At 34.9% G+C, this 20,583-nt stretch overlaps 1 pseudogene; it reads right to left on the minus strand.

The window, feature by feature from the left end:
- Positions 1 to 19,880: 19,880 nt before the first annotated feature.
- LOC123638943 lies at positions 19,881 to 19,997 on the minus strand (annotated as a pseudogene).
- Between the last annotated feature and the right edge of the window lie 586 nt (positions 19,998 to 20,583).

Raw genomic sequence — 20,583 nt, forward strand, 5'->3', positions numbered from 1 at the left:
GGTATGGAAACCAAATGTGTTTGCAAGATGTGTCCAACATGGTCACTGACAATTGAAAGCATTTCCATGTTTACATTGGTATTTTCCACCTATAAAGTGAAAAATAACCCTTGTATCCAATTTTTCCTGCAGTGGCCTTATAACAAGGGAGATGTGACATGGCTCGTGAAATTTCAAATATGATTCTCTTAGGTTCAGCACTGGCACATAGTATGTGAATTCTCTTTGACAAATATTCTTTCTTCAATGAAAATTTTATTGTCTACAGAGGTACCATGTGTATATTTAAAATTTACTCTCCATTTTAGAACCAACACATCATGATTTTATTCATACAGCAAAGTTTTTAAAAAACATGCATATTTTATAGCCACCAGAAGGTGAAAGACCTGCTAAATACAAAACACACCTAGAAAGAATAAACTGTCTGCCCTCTATTTGGGGTGCGTTAGATAGTGAGGGATTCTTGGTCTCCTAGGGAAGAAAGTGGGTGCCTTGAAGTTCACCCCCACCAAATGGGCTTTCAGAGAGGCTCATGGGAGATCTATATGTGCAGTGAGACTCAGGTTGTATAACTCCCAGCTGTCCATCAAGGTGGTTCCGTGATGACATCTGAACCACTATCCAGACACCGTAAAATAAGACCCAGATCATAACCAAGCTCTTTTTCTGCTATGACAATGGGTCTGGTTGTCATCTGTGGTGTAAGTATATTGCTTTGTAAACCCGTACCTTGCTCTTGCTATACAATCCTATCTTTCTCTCCTCAATAAACCTCATTTTCGTGCTTACCTTGCTTTCGGCCAAGAGCTCACCAAAAACCGACATTTCAGACTGCAACTTGACAGGTGTTCTGTTAGGATTTATACTGAACTAGCATGTTCTATCTCTGATTAACATTATAATTTCTGTAAGATTTTCATCAGTACAGTGACCTTGACTTCCTCATGTTAAAAAAAAAAAATAGGGTTCTAAAGCTAACACTCAATGATTCTACCTTTATAGATGATACAATGAAAAATGTTTTAATTTGCAAATATTTCAGAGAGCTTTAGTATTTTCATATTTCCATGCTCTGCCCCTGGCAAACTTTTTGGTAAGCACATGTTTCATCCCTCAAGCAAATTTTAAATTGTTTTGGGTATAGATTAAAATTTTGACTTATTCACGAATTCTTTTATGATCATGTTTTGAGTTGAATTGTGCCCCTCCCCGCCATAGATACGTGAAATCCTACCCCTCAGTACTTCAGGATGTGATCGTGTTTGGAGATAGAGTCTTTTGGGAGGTAATTGAATTAAAATGAGATCATTAGGGTGAGCCCTAATCTGGTAGGACTGTTCTTAAAAATAAGGAAAATTTGGAGATTGGACACACACACACACACACACACACACACACACACACACAGCCAATGCCATGTGAACATGAAGGCAGAGATGAAGGTGATGTTTCTACAAACCAAGGAACCCCAAAGATTGCCGGCAAACCACCAGACACTAGGGGAGAGGTCTGGTACAGGCTCTTTTTCAGTCTTGAAAAGGAGTCAAACCCACCCACACCTTGATCTCATACTTCTAGCCTCCAGAACCGAGAGACAATACATTTCTGTTGTTTAAGCCACTCAGTCTGTGGTACTTTGTTAAGGCAGCTCTAACAAACATACAAATCAGATGCAGAGCTAAAAAGGGAAAATAAAGATGAACTAATTTAGTTGTTGATTCTCCTTTAATATAACTACTGTTCTCATCAAGAATTTTGTCTCTCACCTCTAAATGATTCAAGTCAAAAATGAATCAATGATTTGGGTCACTTTAGCTGTTACTTAAAATTACCTTCCTTACTGACTTTGGGGAGTGGGGGCCCAGGGCAATCCCTCCCTGGTCCCTTGTTGACACACTCACTAACTGGGGCTTTTGATGATTAATGCTACTCCTCAGGTTGCCTCCTTCCTGCTCATGTATCATAAAGGTCTCCTGCAGCTCCCAGCAGTATCATACTAATTCAGTGCCCTAGCAAAATTAGCAGCAGGAAACAAACCTTTGTAATTTTCTTCCTTTAAAAATAGCATTGTTCATTCAGTAAAGGATAGCAGTTCCTGCTGTAATTGTTTCTGCACTGAAAAGTTACTTTCTTTCCATCAGTGTTAAAAATCAATCAAATGAATGTACATACAATTAACCAGCCTACTGAGAAAGAGAATACTCCTTTTACTTTTGAACTCTTCTGATTTCATCTCTCAGAGTGGGTCTATTGTACGGGCATTTTTTAAGAAGCACTCAGTATGTTTAATGTGCCTTGAGGTTGCCACTGGAGAGAGAGGAACAACAGATGGAGCATGAATGAGCCCATGACACTGTTTTGTCTTGTTTTAAATCTTAAAAAAGCATTTTATCCTAGGCAAAATAGTTAATATTTTAATATCATTTAATGTGGAATTTGGGACTTTGTGGTTTCCAAAGGTAAACACAGAAGTTATAAACCAAACATGGTGTTAGGTATAGAAAGCAGCTTTGTAGAAATTGTAATTTATTGTGGAAGGGACTTCATCTCAAGCATCCTCTGAAGCAGCATATAATACATTATCTTCAAAATTGCCTAGAAGTTTAATGGACATAGACCACAGTAATTTAAAAGCATAGCAATTTTTATCACATTACAATTGTCCTGGAAAAAAAAAAAAGACATCAAGTGGGTTGAAGTTTCTCCTTAATCTTAACTCCAAGTAAATAAAATTGAAAATAAAGAAAATTTCCCTAAATATCGACAGTAAAGTGATCCAAAACGATCATTTAATACAAACAAGAAAAACAGTAAAACATTCAGGACAACAATACATAAAAACACAAAAGTTTAGGGATGAGGGAGGAAATGAATAAATATACATCAGTATCTATAATGATATACATAGAATTAAGAAACATTGTGTTTTATAATTTGATTGTGTAGCAGAAGTCCATCATGATCCTAAACTGAGCTCTTTGCAGGGTTGCAAACATTTCTGGACTTCTGAGAGTGAACTGAGGGAGCTAGACAGACCTGCAAGCAAAAGAGATTAGAAGCCCCTCAGGGAAAAAACAGTCAAAGTCCTGGGAAAAAACTCTCCAAGGAATATCTTGCACACCTACCTCATATCACAGGATGGTAGATTTTAAATTATCTGCATTTTATAATGCAGCTGTTCCTTAAAATCCACATTTGTTCCCCACCTTGACTATACCAGGCCTGGTTGCTGATGGGCTCATGACTGACTTTAAATTTGAGATTAAGTTTATAAGAAAGAACTGAAAAATGTGTTTTTGTTAAATGTCTATGATAGGTTTGTATTTGGGACATATCGACACAACATTGTATTTAGGATGTATCAATAATCCATTCTGAATGTACAGAGCTCAGCATTCTTGTGTACAGGGGTGTCCCAGCACAACAGTGTGTCGTAATAATAGTGCCCCCTATAATATAATGGAGGCAGATTCTAAAAGCAGATATCACCAAACAGTTGAATTTGTTTTGTAGAAAGCAGTTCAGGGACAAATGCTAATGAGAGTCTTTAAATATCTTCAGGGAGCAGTAGCTTTTGTTGTTTGGCTATTGTTAGGTAGGGACCAGGAGGAATCATAAACAGGTGCGGAGGTGAGGTGAGGGAGATTCCGTAGAGATACTGTTGCCGGCCAGTTAGTTAGAGGAGAGTAAGAAACCCAGGAACCTAAGGGATGACCCAACTGCAGAAATAACCAACTTGGGGCATGCGCATGCGCACAGAGGAGCTGGCAGTGACCTAAGGTGAGCTGCTCCTTATTAGCATAGTAAAAATGACAACTGCCTGCGCCATGGCAGTTTACAAATGCCATGGCAACCCCCAGAAACTACTTTATAAATTCAGAAAAGAGGAGAGATAGAAATTCCAGGAACTCTCTACCCCTTTCCTTAAACTTCATGAATAATCCACCCCCAGCTTAACATATTATTAAGAAACTAGGATAAGAAACCAGACCCCTTTCCAAACCAGGGTCTTCTCCCCTTGTGGATATAGACCCATAGACCTGTACCTTCTCCGGGCGGTCTGTGTTCAATAAATGCTGTGTAGCTTGCTTATATGTTTGACTTGCTCGTTTATTCCATCAACTCGTTATCAGTAACCATTCTTCGGTACTGGGAACCAAGAACCAGGGAAAAACACACTAAATCTGGAATTCACCCCTAACAATATGACCAAGAAAAATGATTTGCATTGTGAAACAACTATTTTTCCTTTACAAATTTAATTGAAAATTTCTTCATTAACTTCTATAATTTTCTGTTTTACTGTAAGCTTACCTTACTTTTGTATTACAAAATTTTAATAAGAACAGTGCAATACTAGTAAAATTTTGGAAAGGAAAATTTCCCTATGTTAAATCTTACTACTCAGTTCCAAAGAAATGAAAGGACTGCTTTATGACAGTAGCTTCTATTCCCCATAGAATGCCATCTAAAATTGCAAAAAATGATGTTATATTCAACAACTATCTGTAATGTCCACTCAAAAACTGCAAGGCATGGAGATTGTTTAGAATCAGCATGGTGCTATTTAACATTGTGTTCACATCCTCCTATTTTTAAATGGTACCAAAACAGGTAATTTGTCTAAACAGTCTGGTTGTTTGGTGTCAAGCAAACACCTTGTTATAGGCACTCTGTTTATATACTCTCTTGTGATGAAGTTAGATTATACACTGATATTAGCTATTACTAAAAGCATATTAAATTCTAAAAACTGATTTTATCTACCACCTTAAGAGAAGTGATATAGGTCATGAATTCAAAATAAGGAAGTAAACATGCAATTTTTTGTTCAAGCTTGACATCCATATTTTAGCTGTGATTTCTTGCCCATATATAATATTCTCTAAAAGAGGCAATTTACTTCATCAAGGCAATAATTTAACTACCAATGTGTTTAACCTCTAATGACCAAATATACTAAAAAGAAAAAAAATACCCACACAGATTGCAAAAAAAGTGTTTTTGACAGGTGCAAAAGTGACTTGCCATTAATATTATTCTTATTTTGTTTTGAACCTGTTGAGTTGAGTAAAATGGCATGAATGAGGTCCTAGCTGAGATTATTTATTCAAGCAAAAACAGAATTAGAAAGGGCGGTGACACATACATCATTGCCACTGTTAGAAACAGCTTCAAAAATTCAGTCTCAGTTGAGTGTATTAAACTCTATGAATGACTGGGCAGGCAAAATTATAGTCCACTAGGATAATTATAGTTCACAGTCATATCTAATGGGATCTGCATAAATCAGTGTATTGTTTGCCACAAAGTGTATTTATACTTGTCAAATGATTGTAATTGGACATTCACAAAGGACCATTTCAATTTATAAACATGACTTTTTAAATGAATATTTATAAAGCATTTGTTAAAGAAAATAAATTTACTCAGGTAATTTTGAACTGTGATTTTACAGCATGTAAAATAAAACCATCTCTTACTAAGAAAAGCTCTACAAAGTGCCTGGTAACGATAAAGCTGAAAATTAGATAGAGATAGATAGAACCCTTTCAGCAGTTCACAGGCAAAAATACTCATGGTTATCTATGTATCACCAAAAAACAGTACCATAAGTTAAATTCTAAGCTGTGATACTAATTTTTGCAGAGGGAATAGTGCCAAGACTATACATATTGGAACCCGGAGGCAGACCCTTATCTGCACAACTTCTGTAGAGCTTATTAGATATTTCCACCTATATTGTAAAACTTTCCAAAACATTTGCGTAATAGTTTATTTAAAAAATGATCAGGAATTATGAAGTTAAGTAAATCTTGGACTATTCTACTTTGGATAGAAGTAGAATTTACTTTTTTTTAGCTTTGAATTTTTTTCATCTTATTCATTACTTTGTTAAGTAAAAGAATCTACAAAATAGATCATTTTCATAGAGCCTTTGACTATGGTGAGCATTACCTGATTTCAGGTGTAAACAGCCAATGTAAGACCTAATTCCTTCAGACCTTTGACCAGCCACCTAGTCTGTGGCTAATTTTATTAATCTGTTGATTATTCTGTATATCATGGACAACATTCCTAGCAAACGCACACTGCAATTTATTACTAGGACATGGCCCACAAAATTATTCCTAGTTTTTGACTACTTTGTGTTGGGCTGGACCACCAGAAGCTTAGAACCTCCCATTAAAAACAAATGCAGGATAGACTTTTGTACTTCTGTGGCCTGTTCCTGCCTCCTTTCCAACATGAGCTCTGCCTGGCTCCCCCCTTGATCATCCGAGGTTGGATATCTCCTCTAGGTTACTCAGGACTATGCTAACATAGCAGTTGCTTGAGATGGAGCATTCTATGGGCAAATGATATTAAGTCAAAAGAATATATGGCCCTTTCAGTTCTACGTATAACTGCTTTATTCTTATTGGCAAAACTTCCCCTTCCACTCAACTCTACCCCAGTAGAGTAGTCTAGTTTTGTTGCTGAGAAATCCATTTTTCCCCACATGTGCAACAAAACTTAACCTCTTTATGAAGGAAAAGAGTTTTGACTTTCCTCTAGAGATTGGAATGACTCCCACCTCACCCTGATACCCTACTTATTAGGAATTGCTTGTTGCTCCCTGATAGCAGCATATGCTTTCACAGTTGTAATTAGCATCTACCCTGCCTCCTTCAGAGAATATCTATCCCATTTGTCTTTGACTGCCTAATTTATTCTTATCATTTAAGATTCAATTAAACCAATATATTCTTTTTAAATCTTTTTCTGTCGCTTGTAGTTTGTATCAGATACTCTTTTCTGGAATTTTGGCATTATATTGTTGATCAAACTTTTTATAGTGTTTTTAAAACTGTATTCTCAACTGAACTATGGGATCCTTTGTCCAGAAGGCTGGGTCATTAACTCTATATTCTCAGTGCCTAGTACCTAATCAAATTTTTTGGTATAGGAAGGGATTATGATAATTCTTGGGAAGGTCTCAATTACTAAAAAAAAAATTTCACCTAAAACGTGAATATGTTCCTATGCTGTAATAACCAATTAAGACAATGTATCTAAATCTGCACATGGCAAAAGAGGAGCACCTGACTCGGGCAAGGCAAATCAGGGCAGAAGACTAGAAGGGAAAGTAAGATCATGCTATCATCCAGGCAAACCTTTTCAGTGCCTTTCCTTATTTCAATGGGTGGTCATCTGTTTACCTCCCTATACTTTCCCTTGTATTGCAAAGGATAGAAGCCCTTACTTACTTTCTTTAAGAATCCTCAATATAATTCCCATTTTGCTAACAAGATACATTTGTATGAGATTTTGAGATAGAAAAGAATCAGACTCCATTGCCTTCTTTCACGGTGGCAGCACACAAACACATGGGCTTCATAGATGTGACCTTTTGCAGCAGCTTCTAGATCTTCCCCCTGTGAGTGCCCTGGGACACCATTACAATAAATAAAACATTCAGGATGTCAAAGGATGGTGGTTTTTACAGAAGCATTGCAAGCACTGAGGAGAAAAATATTCAATATCCAGTAGGTTTATTTTGATGAGGATAAATCTCTGGCCTCTCCATACTGAAAAGGATATCCTGCAATTGTCCTGCCACCAGGGGACTGGCTGGTTCCCCTGGGAGACAAAGCCCTATTAGTGAGTCAGTGGTGACCTTTGCTGCTGGCTGGCGAGAGACTCAGCAGCAGTGTGGTCAGCCTTGCTGAGGGAGGTTCAGGTTTTAAAGGCAATGTATAGCTTCCCTCTGTATCACCATGGCTCCACTGAATGTGAGCCAGCTGAGCCAGTGCCAGGGTGGGAAAGAAGTTATCAATTAAGTCAGGCCCAGTCAACTCAGAAAATTCATCTCAGACTTCTATCTTAGGTCCATTTCATGGAACTACTATTGAAATACTCTAACATTGAATATCTGGGAAAATGTCAAAGATGATAATGCTTAACTTTGGGGAAAAGGAGGCACAGGTTTCAGTCTCTGAAGATTCTCTTTTGGAGGGATATCTTTTAACACTCCCTGGAAAACTATGGCAATGTACTATAGATAGGACCAATAAAGTCTCCTACATTTCAATGAATAAAGATTAACCATATCCGCTGAATGCTGGAAAGGGAACAATGAATGTTTAGTGAAAGGAGAAAGTAAAAAATGCAAATTACAACTTCGTGACTCATTGAAGAAAGGAGAACTTTATTGTTATATATATTTATATTTTCTTCCTTGCTTCATTGTGTGCCTCTTTGTATATATTAGCCACCTACTTCTTATCTTTCTTTTATTCTTCACTTACAATTTACATAAGGTGCTGGTGGTTCATATAAATTAGTTTTTAGGGACTAATATCAAAGAGGGGTTGCAACTGAACTTGAGGAAGAATGAATACCACTCAGGGTTGGGTTTGGTGATCCATAGAATTTGGGATCCTTATTCATAAGGGAGAGATTGGGAAAATTTTTGTATGAGAAATAGTTTTATATTATTATAATATTGTTTTTACATTGCTACTGGTTAAAATTTTGAATATTGGCCAAAATGGTATATACTCTGCCAGATGTTATTTCTTTTGACACCCAATATATGTTTCCAAACCCTCCTGTGCTATTCTTTCTATCACAAGAACCGAAACCCTTGTAACTAGGTTTTTCAAACTCTCTTGTATCCAAAGTTCAGTGTGTGATTTATGTTGGCCAATAGTACTCTATATTGTGATTTGCAACAATGGAGGTAGGAGAAAAAAGGAAACAGAAGTTCTGAAAATTTAGGAAGAGCAAGTGGCTCTGAAGTTAATTAAAGTCAATTTGTTTACCTGTGACAGAGAGAGAGTGACTCAAGGCACAGCCATGTTGGTGTGATGAAGTTGAATTTGTTTTGAAGCCGGGGTCTGTGCATTAGGATGAAGTAAGCCTTGAGGGACTGTGGGTGTGGAGGATGCCAGTTGAGGGGAGGGCTTCATCCATCAGTTCTGGAACGCAAGTGTGATGTCTTATTTTAGGAAGAGGGCATTTGCTCTCCCGGTGCCCTTCCTTTTTATAGGGAGAGCCCAGTCTCAGCGATCTCCACTCCTTGGGGCATTTCTCTCCAGAGACTCGGCTGATTGTAGGGGAAACAGGAGCTTCTAGGTTATCTCCATCTCTGAAAACGTCTCTTGTCATGGTAGCCACCATTTGAAAAGCTTTTTGCTCTCAGGGCTGCTGTCAGCCCTGTTTCCTCTCCTTCTCATCTTGGTTATTAAAGATCTTGAAAGCCAGGTTTAAGGTTCTGCTTGTGGAGCCTGAGGCTCCTTTTCAAGCTTTTGGATTTTATGTCAACTATTGGGGGCCAACTGGGTGATAAAGTGTATTGCCAGGATGGATTGTCCCTCCTTGGTGTTAGGATTTAAGTAATAAAGACAATCGTGGAAGGAAAATGCCTAGAGTTTTTATCCTGGCTCTGAGTGATTTATGGTGTCTTTTGACACCACAACCTCCCGGAGAGGAAGCTGGTGTAGAGGCAGAGAGGAAGTTTGGCTAGTTTGGGTAAATGCAAAGAAGGAGGAGGGAGAAGAGAGAGGGGAGGAGGAGGGAGCCAACAGAGGAAAGTGAAAATAGTGAGATAGAGATGTGAATCTTGCCTTGGTCCTGGGTTTAGACACCAAAATGTCAGGGTTGATTTTTTTAGAGGTGCTGTCCTGGTTCTTTGGCGCTTGACTTGAAGGAATTACAAACCGGGTTGGTGTGAGGGAGAGATGACAGACATTAGTATTTTCACATAAGCAGCTTTTATTGAAGGCTTTTCAGTATAGAATAGAAGTCGAAAGTACATTTCCTGAGGGGAAATAGGTCTATCTCCGTGAGTGGAGAAGACCCTGAAGTTTTACCACACTTTTGCTTTTGTTTATGCCTTATGATATGCTAAATGTGGGGTGGAATATTTATTACCTTTCTGGGGAAAAGGGTGGAGAATTTTTAGAACTAAGGGTACTCCCCAATTTTATCCTTATACGGTAATTTCCTGGAGTTACCATGACAATTACAAACTGTCATAGCGCTGATGGGTGTGATTTTTTACTATGCTAATGTATGTTAATGAGGAAAAGGTCACTTTTGGATATGAGCTCTTAGGTTCTGTGTATGTTCCTGGCTGGGAAAAGTCCCTAACCTCAAGTTCCTGCTATTGCGGATTAGGACCTAAATGTGCATTGGTCTCCTCGTTTTTGTCCTCCTCCTCTTTTCCTGTGGTTAATGCTGCCCACCTACACCTGTCCCTAACGTTCTCTAACATACAGTGTATTTTATTTACTTGTTTTCAGTCTCCAACACTAGAATGGCAACTATAAAAGGACAGAAGTTATTTCTATCTTTCACTGCTATACCTAGAACAGTATGTGTTGCATAGTAGGTACTCAATGATATTTCCTGAATGAATGACCAATAAATGAATAAATATGAAAACTACAAAAATATAAGAAAGATCAATGACTTTAGGGAATTTGTACATTGAAATACTTTAAATGAAACAAGGATCATCTCAATCTTTTGGTTTCTAATAGATGTTGAGATATGGGCATGGCTAAATTTTGAGCTCCATAATTTCACAAGAATATTCAAATTATATTAGAAACTGATACATTCAAAAAACAAAAGTACCCCGCGCGCGCGCACACACACACACACACACACACACACACACACACATACACAAAAAACAAACCCTGAGAGCTCAATTGGATGTGAACAATAAGAACATTTCTTAAATTTGTACAAAATTATTGAAGAAATGAAATACACAAATAAATGGAAAAATGGTTAGTGATAAAAATCATTAACTGCATAGATTAAATTGACCATCACTAATATCCATAGTAAAGAAGAAGGATGAGACTATTCATTACTTGTAATTTTCTTATCCTGGAGACTAGATGTTGTTTTAGCTTTGTCCTTCTGCCCACATCAAAGATATTACCCCACTACTGGTTTTTATGTGAATTTTTCCAAATGAATTGTCAACTTCTGGAGAACAAGGTTTGTATATAGCTCTTCTCATACACAGTAGGAAAAATACATTTTATTAAATTGAAGTAAAACATTTCATGTGCCTGAAGAGCTAGCTAGAATTCCTCTGCACATGTGGAGTTCAGTTTCATAAACACAACAGAATAATGGCTAAGCCATGTAGAAATAGCACAAACTTAACTTAAAAAAGTAAGACTTCAAAACAGAATCATGATTATTCTTCCATATAGAGGACATTTGATAGTATTCAGTATTCCCTGTCAACCAAGCAGATCTTTGCAAAATAATCATAAGAATAATTTCTTTCAAATGATTTAGGTGGTTCTTTAAGTTAAAACATTTTATGTTATAATTGCACTGTCAGCCATTTGAAAATTCTAATAAAGTGAATATGTCTGAATTTAATGAAAATTTGCCCCAAAACTGTAGTTCAAACTTAATATAATATTTCTCATTTTGACTTGAAAGCAGAAAAAAAGTATACACCCATTTATATCTTATTATTCAGCTTTTGACCTTATTTTATTTAATTATAAATATTTTATGTTTATTATGAATCTCTTTAATGTAGATGAGTTTCTTTTCCCCTCATTGAACTGATAGTTTTGACATTTTTCCCAAAATGTATGCATAAAGTGTCATTATAAAATCTGATTTACAACTATCCTACATTTGAATATAACTGTTTTCTATTCACTCTACTTAGTTGTACCACTTGTTAAATGAATTTGCATGTCATATGTGAAATTTTTGTTGATGAAATATATTTCCATAAGAGACTCAATTCTCAAAGTGTTATCTTCATCAACTTGAGATTTCAAAAGCAAAAATCAACAACCTCTTCCATTTCAGCTTTTTCTGAAGAACAATTTTTGAATAACAATTATTGGCAGAGGTCACATTCTTTCAAAGTGGAACAATGTGCATTACTGAAATGACACATTTTTAGTATCATATGAATGCTGTTATCTGCTATAAAGATAGAATTCTAAATATTATCATTATATTTTGAAAGAAATGCATGCAATAAATATCTATCATACTAAAAAGTCAGGGAATTCTTATATCATTATAGACTTCATTGAATGACACAAATGTCACTTAAAATGTTTCTGGCACCTGATAAATCAATTACAAAATAGTTCAAATGACTGTTAGGTGATTTACTGAGTTGTGCTGTAATTACTACAGTAATTACTACAGTAATTAAATCACAAGTATTAAAAGCACCACGAAAGACCTAGTCATTCTGGAGATATTCAAGAAGACAGAAAAGAATTCCTGCTTGAGAGCAGAAGATCTGGCTTCTGGTAGTGGATCTATTACAAATAATTTAAAATTGTGAAGCCTCATTTGCTTACCTGCAAAAAAGTGAATTTGTCCATTTGGCTCAAGGTTATGATAAGCAGCAATGGATTTAAAGTTTACAAAAATACTTTGCAAATTATGAGGTGCATGATATGTATAAAATACCATTGCTGTGCCTTGAGTATCCCTGAAGAAGAGTAAGCTGAGGTCTGAAGCCCTGCAAGGGAACTCCATGCAGCCAAGTTTTGGGGGCAGCTGGAGAAGAGAGCCCTGCATTGTGAAACAAGGGAATGAGAGGTGAGTTCTTAAGGTGTGACCTCCATGCTGGTTTTCTCTCTCTCTCTTATACACACATGCTTCTGACCTATACTAGGTATAACTCTCCATCTTCACCTGGATGTCTGAAACCAGAACTCTGGATATTTCATGGCACCTCTCTTTATCTCACCGCCCACATTGAATCATTTACCAAGTCCTGTCAATTTTATCTCTGGAAAGTTTCTTTTTATTACTTAATGCTAAAATATATATACTGAGACCCATATTGTAGTAATATTTTATATTATCATTTAACATAGTGTTACTGAATTTCATCACATGTACATGTGTAACATAATATTTTCAGAATCCATTGATCTCTGAGTTCCCCTCACCTACCTCAAAAAATTAGTCTCATCGTTAAAGTAAAATAAAGAAATTAATTCATTCCACAGTACAATATCGTTAGGTCTATAGTTTTTAAAAGCAAAGTAATTTAAAACTGAAATAGAAAAAGCATTTTGTAAAACACCATTTTTCTTAACAGAGAATATTCATGCATTGTCAAGGGGATGGAATAGATGAGTTAATATATTTTTGCATATTTAATTTGTATGATCTTATGAGGTCTGACAGTTATTAAACAAGTAATTAAGAGGCATTATGCAATTAGATTTAACTTGCATTCATATATGATGTTTAATTTAAAAGATAACTGTATCACAGTTTTCATGATAGACATTTAGAGACAAATTTCAGGAGACAGAGAATATGTAAGTTTAATATATGACAATTTTTAAGACAGCTTTTTTTCCACATAGAGAAACTAAATATATTTATAACTAGTGTTGTGGAAAAGCCCCATTAGTCTTTTTTCCTAACTCAAGTTTGTTAATTAGTCTAAATTTACAGTAAAATTTATTTGGAATTGAAAATTTTTCAGTCTTTAATAATCTTACGTAGAAATACAGTCAGTGCCTTAGAATGAGGCTATTGAAGCTAATGAAACATAATATAACACACTCTGTTCATTTAGCCTGTTTTAATGACAAAAGTATTTAAGTACATTATAAGCTCTTGATATTAGAAATCAATTTAAAAGACTATAAAAATAATTGCAATATAATAATCTAGTTTAAAAATCCTGGGCCATTTAAATTTCCAATGTTATATTTGAATTTGTTTTTTCACAATTGTTATGATGCATTCAGTACCAAACAACTCTAATTGCAGTTTTCAACCATTTACTGTATGACATGTGCTAAATTGGAGGACAGTGGCAACAGAAATGTCCATGGTATTTCCTAAAGCCCCTCCTGTGCGTTCCTCAATTCAATCACCACACTTAAAATTTGAGATTATTTTTATATGTCCCATATGATTTTATTTCTGGAATATGTGTTGTGTCTGTTTTGAACTTTTCCCTCTCCTTTAATTTGGATCTCATTGCTTCTCAATTTTGCTCTTACACTAGCGTCAAAGCTTCTGTTCTTCAATCCACCCTTCCTCTGCTGCTTTCTTATTAGAACTTCAATACTCTTATGTCAATCTTTTGCTAAAAATTTCTGTTAAGCTTTCCTCTTGGTCCTTCTAGAAAAAAAAAGTTAAGTGCATAGTCTGGTCTTAGTGCTCCTCCACCCCTCCAGACATACACACAGACATATACCCCAACACACACACACACACACACACACACACACACACACGTTTAGACTCAATTTATCATAACAGCTTTACCTCCTGCCATATACCCCCATGTCCCTTATATTCTAGGACTACTGGGGTCCTGAATAATTCCAACAAATATTTAAATTTCACCATCACCATGTTTTTGCTACCAGAGTCCTGATATTGAAAGGCCTTTCTTCTTCCTCCTCATTCTCTGCCCATCTCAATCTGTTCAGTTTATAGATAGAGGCAGTGGACTAACTGATTTTCTCTACAAGGTTATTTTTTTTTCTGTATTAGGAATTAATTTTCATCCACATTATACTCTTTCTGGCAGTGTACTTAGCTTAATTTACCTGAAGTAGAGTTAACTACCATAAGCATTATCTTCTTCACTAACATATGGCTATTGTCAGCAGAGAAGATACCTTGTTCATTTTTGTCTCTTCTTCCTTAGTACTAAGAAGAAGAGTTTTCAGGGAGTGCAATATCAATAAGGATTTACTGAAGGATGAAAGGAGGGAGAAAGGAAATATGATTTTCTGATTTCATCCTGCTCTGTATTTACTTTTTGAATTGATGAAGATAATCTAAAATTCTGATAATTCATAAAAATTTCCCATATATATATTTCAGTAATGTAATTTTAAAGAACTATATAGCCTGTCCTCACTCCCACTCCTTGCTCTTTTGAAATGTGGTATTTGTGAAGAAGTTTTGCTGAATGATCCATCTATTTATTTGTTGTGAATTGAGCATAAGCTGTAAACTAACTACTTTCTGTAACCCTGTCCCATCTAAACTCATCTTACAGAAATTCCTCAATTTGTTCTGCACAGCATTCAACACAAAGCCCAGATTTGTGTGAACAACCAGTGAAAACACATCTTATTTTCCCCTGCATCTCTTTCTATTTAATGTTGACCCAAACATTCTTCTACTTAGAACTTCTTCATTGTGTAAATACTCTTTCTTTCTCTCACACATTGCTTTCAGATGGTTCTTGAATTCTTTTCTTAAATATATGACTTTGTTAAGTAACGAGAGTTCGAAGAGAGGCTTTTTACCCACCTGTTCCAATATTTTAAAGTGAGTACAAACAAGAAAGTCATTTAATAAATGTTTGTTATTCTCTAAAATTTAGTTAACTATTTCAATCTTATGGAAGAGATCTAAATGTATTGCTTAATTCATTTATAATTCTGATTTCATTTTTTGACCATCATTATAGAACCAATTAATGTTTTAAAGTCACTTTATTAAAAACCATGCTTTATGAAATATGATGGTTATTTCTTTTTTCTCCTTTGTTGAAAATTCCCTATTGAACCTTAAAAGAGCCAGTGGTGACTCCAGTTAATAAAAATCCTTGAAACAATTGAACTAATTGGGAAATTACTGACTTAAATAGTTTATAGTCCTCACATTCACTAGAAATGTTTCTTCTTTTTACTACTGTCAGGTTAAATACATATGCTAGTAGAACTTTAATATATTTTTAAAAATTTTTAAAATAGTCTTGCCACATGATATTAGAACAGAATATTTTGGTCAGAAATGTTTTATTGCTGGACCATAAAGTCTAAAATAACCACATCACAGGTAGCAAAGAATGACTGTGTGAAGAGGCAGCTGTGGCAGAGTGAAGTAAATGCCAAAGGACAGTGGCATTCTGAACTCATGAGTTGGAGTCTATAATAAGCCGAACCTACTGTGATGTTGGGCAAATCACTTTTCAACAGACATGAACTGCTGATTCTTTACATTCTAAAATGTGAATAGCAATTCATGCCTTATGAGTTTGTTAATGGAGTTTCATAAAATAATATAAAACCACTAGGACAATGATTGGCATTTTATAACAATAAGTATATATATGTATTTAAACAATAACTATATTTTAATAAGTTCTTTCTACTGACCATTTGCCCTTCTGAGAATTTTGTGTATATTTTCCCAATGAATTCCAAACTTTATTTTCATAATTTTGCCATGTTGAGAATATAATTTGTTTTTTACTTGATTTTCTTTATGATGAACCCTCTTTTTTCTTTTTTCTTGTTCTGTGAAATTATGGGTTTCCTAATTTTATACATATATATGGTGTCTGGTATACATACACACATGTATATGTGCATATATAATTATTATACTATTTTAACAATGCTTTTACAGTACTGGCTAAACATACCTCATGTACTGGTAACTGCTGTTACACTTTCACTGCTTTGAGAAATGCTGCCCTATGAACTGTAACTGTTATCACAACTCCAATGAGGAGGGGATAGATACTATTAATATCATGTTCTTTTTATAAATAAGAAAACCAAGACAAAGAAAATATTAGTAGCTTTCTCAAAGTAACATTGGGATTTAAAAAGTGGAAGAGTAGATTTCAATCTCAGAACCATCTAACTTCAAATTCTGTCCTTGTAACCACTTTGTCACAAAATATTTCCCATGAAGAAACTAATGAATGTTTAAGCAAGATTTATGCCTCCTCTTTCTTTTGACATTAAACTAATATAATACTGATATGTATTCAATTTATAGAAAAGGTTGCCCTATTGGGTTTGTGATAAGTAAAGACATACAAGAAGTATTGATTTATCAGCATTGCATTGTCAAAAAGGATATTTTCCTTCTGATGAGGGTTCCAGTGTCAAGAAAGAGCAAACCTAAATTCAATTATTATCTTTATAACACCCCCCTGGCCCCACCAAATCTTTTATCAGGTTCTCTGCTACCGAATCAAAGAATTTATTCTAAGGATAATTGGTAAATATCTAAGTGAGGAGACTAGCCTGGAATACCTAACAATAGGGTTCATAGGTATGGCTTTAACCACCAGCCTGTTCCTGATGCTGTCAAAGAGCTCAGGTAATGGTACAGGCCATCATCTCTGTTATTCCAAACACTGCTAGACTACAGAATGTCTTCTTGTTCAACATTTTCCTATCCACCATTTGGTATACACACATAGTATGTTTTAAGCACCTACTGCATGCCAAGTTTTGCTGCACACCAGAGTCTTGACTGTAATATCCATATACTATCACAATTTGACAGGACAAATTGCCCTGGGTTCCATATTCATCTTGAGTCACTGACTACTCTAATTTGCACCCCCAAACACTGGAGAACCTATCTTCTCCAATCCCTCAAAATTTCTGAGCATCTTTTGTTAGTAATATGGAGGAATATTTGATTCCCTTGATTAACTTTATTCCAAATTCCTAGTTTCTGCACATATCTTTATTCTTTCCCATTGACTTATCATCTCCCTGCCTTACAATGTCTTTCTCATTTATTTTTGACAGGTCCACTGGCACAGGGCTATAGATTTCAGTAGACTTTTAATGAAAGAGTAATTAAAGTACAGAAATAATTATAGAATACATTTAAAAAAATTGAAAACTAGATATTATTCTTTCTAATATTCCTCAATGTTCTCCAGCATGAGTATTCTGTCCCTCATCTAGAACATTTTCTCATTTCTTTTCTTTTCCACTTCTTGGTGTCTACAATCCCTCAGTAGCAAATATGGAAAAACTCACAAATAGGTTCTATTTTTTAATCTAAATTTTTACTTTAAATAGGTCCAATAATGAGTTTTCCTAACCAAAAGTTTTATCATCTCTCACATAAATCCATAGATTCTGTGAACATTTACTTTTCTTAATTGTTCTTCCTGTTACATTGATACATTATTACTGCATAGCATTCTTAACTGAGCACAATGTGATGACAATGAGAAAATGTGTGGAGAAGGTTTATGTACTTTCTAATGCACTTTAAAGTGAGAACTATATATATAGATTGAGCAAATAACAGCAAAAGTTTAGAGTTGATTATAAAAAAAAAACAATCTTCGTTCTTCAGCACTGAAAAAGTAGTGATGAAACAATAGGTCTGGCTAAAAAATGGTGATGGTCTAGTCTAGAGTCTTCTTTGTTTTGTCTTATTTTGTTCCTGTCTTATGTCCTCTCCTCTAGTCTGAGATTTCCACTTCTTGCTTCAGGGCCCTTATTATTAATTCTTTGAATAATAAAGAGGCTTCATCATCAAAGTATTTAATATCAACTACTAAAAATAGTTTCTATTCAAATATCCACTCCTCCCTCCCCAACACGCACACACATACTAAATACAGGCATTTATCCCTGGCAATTTCTCGCTAATTTTGGGGTGCTGTAAATATTTCACTGTAAAATGCAAATAAAAAGAAGAATGATTACAATGTGAACTTGTGCTCAGTTGGCAAAGACGCAAAATTTCATGAAGTTTATAAAGTGAGATGTTGAGCAACATATTTTATTACTTAAAACTATTGAATTTTGTGCATCTGTCAGAGTTCATAAATTTCAAATTGAAAGAACCATTGACAAGGATGATGATAAAGAGCTTGTGACAGAGAATGATTTAAATATCAAGTGATAATGAGAGGCCTGTAAGAAAACTGATAAAGCACTCAATTATTTTTATTAACAATAACCCTCTTTTTGTAATCTTTTTTAGAAGCCAAACATGAAGGGAAGACTATCACATGGTGCCATTTATGCAAATAAAATATTAACACTTCAATTATTTTTATTCAGTCAAAAATTCATTACATGTGTAAAACAGAATCAAATGGTGTGAACCAGTTCTCAGCTACCAAGACAATTCTTAATACAATAATGTAGAAAGGCAATGGTAAAATAAAGGATGGAAGAGAGGAAGCGAGGAAGGGAGGGAAGAATAGACAGGATTTACCCTAATAAAACATAGCCTAGAATTAATTATTTAGATTAACACTTTTCATATGTACTTTTAGAATTCATTTTGTGTTGAAAGATACCATTTTGTAAGAAGCAGGTTCTATCTCTAGGCAAACATTAAGCGTTATAATTGTAGGCAGAATAAAAGTTGTTGTGTGACACCTATGTATTGTTTCCACTTTGTGGAAAACATGCATAACATTACTAACACTGTTACCTCCATTACTTGGAAATATTTGCTGCCACAGTATCAAGTTTATTAAAGGAGATACTATATGGAAATTTCCAGATGCAGTGCCTGACTCATAGTGCCAATTCAAAAATTTCAGTTCACTCTCTGATGGCAGAAGCTTTATAATAGCTTACTTGTTCCTACTAATGAATAGATGGAGTATATGGATCAATTTTAAGCCCTAACCATAATGGAGAAGACCAATTGTTACTTTATTTTGTATTAATTTTCCTTCCTTTTTCTCTCAGTTTTCAGAGGAGGAAACCTTAAGATGTAATGTATACTTTGTGATGTCATTTTAACTCAGTGAAGTGATACTAGGACTCTGAGCCTAACATTTCATGGATTATATTTGAGGGTTTGAAATGAATATCAATGGAGGATATAGTAGAAGTTCCTTTGCTAAAAAAAAAAAAAAAGTAAAAATTGAAAGCATAAAGACATTCTGAATTTAATAAAGGGAAGCTGCAATGAAAATGTGTTTATATCATGCATGTAAAGGTTTATGATTAATATAGTCTATGTATAAACAGAAATATAAAACAAAAGGAGACCCTTCTTGTCTTCCTACCAACTCTGTGTTAGAGAGAGGAAGGTGAGTTGGCCCAATCACATTTTCTGATTAAATGGTGCTGATTAAATGTGGCTCTGTTTCCTGAAGAAGGTAGGATCCTCTCCTCACTCTTGCTCACCTCTTAGTCAGCCTATTATAAGTAATGTTAAACTGATAAGAACAGATACTACACTTTATCTTAGCCAAAAGGCCAAGAAGGAATTATCGTAAGTAATGTTGAGCTCTAACTACCCAGACGAATCTGGGCGGAAATAAGCAACTCTCCCTTCCTGAAATCCCTCTCTCCCTTGGCTGGTGATGTCACTGACAAATGAGTTTATCTTTTCATACCACTTTAAGAATGGCTTGGATATATTTCTACTTTTAAGTATGATAATATATATGGAGACAGACCATTTCTCCTTTTAAGAACAAATAGGAAAGCCAAATAAACATCAAAACATACCTCTGTTTAAAAAAAAAGAAAAAATATACTTTATGATTTCTCATAATTACATTTCAAATTTGACCTCTAATGTCACTAGTACCTAGGATTTTTATTTCTATTTCTTTCTAACTAATTTGAATAATTTCTGTATATCCTCCATATTATATTTTATTTTTGTATGACATAATTTCACTTAAGGAAAAATACGGCATTGATTTCATAATTTAACAATCAGTTCGACATATAAATATCAGATTAGAAACTGAAGCATTTACTCAATTAAAAGAAGTATAATAAGATTTAATAAGGTTTTCTTGAAATAATATATTCATACTCCAAAGAGTATACTTTAAGGAGGAGA

This window comes from Lemur catta, chromosome 5, assembly GCF_020740605.2.
Source record: "Lemur catta isolate mLemCat1 chromosome 5, mLemCat1.pri, whole genome shotgun sequence".
Classification (NCBI taxonomy): domain Eukaryota; kingdom Metazoa; phylum Chordata; class Mammalia; order Primates; family Lemuridae; genus Lemur; species Lemur catta.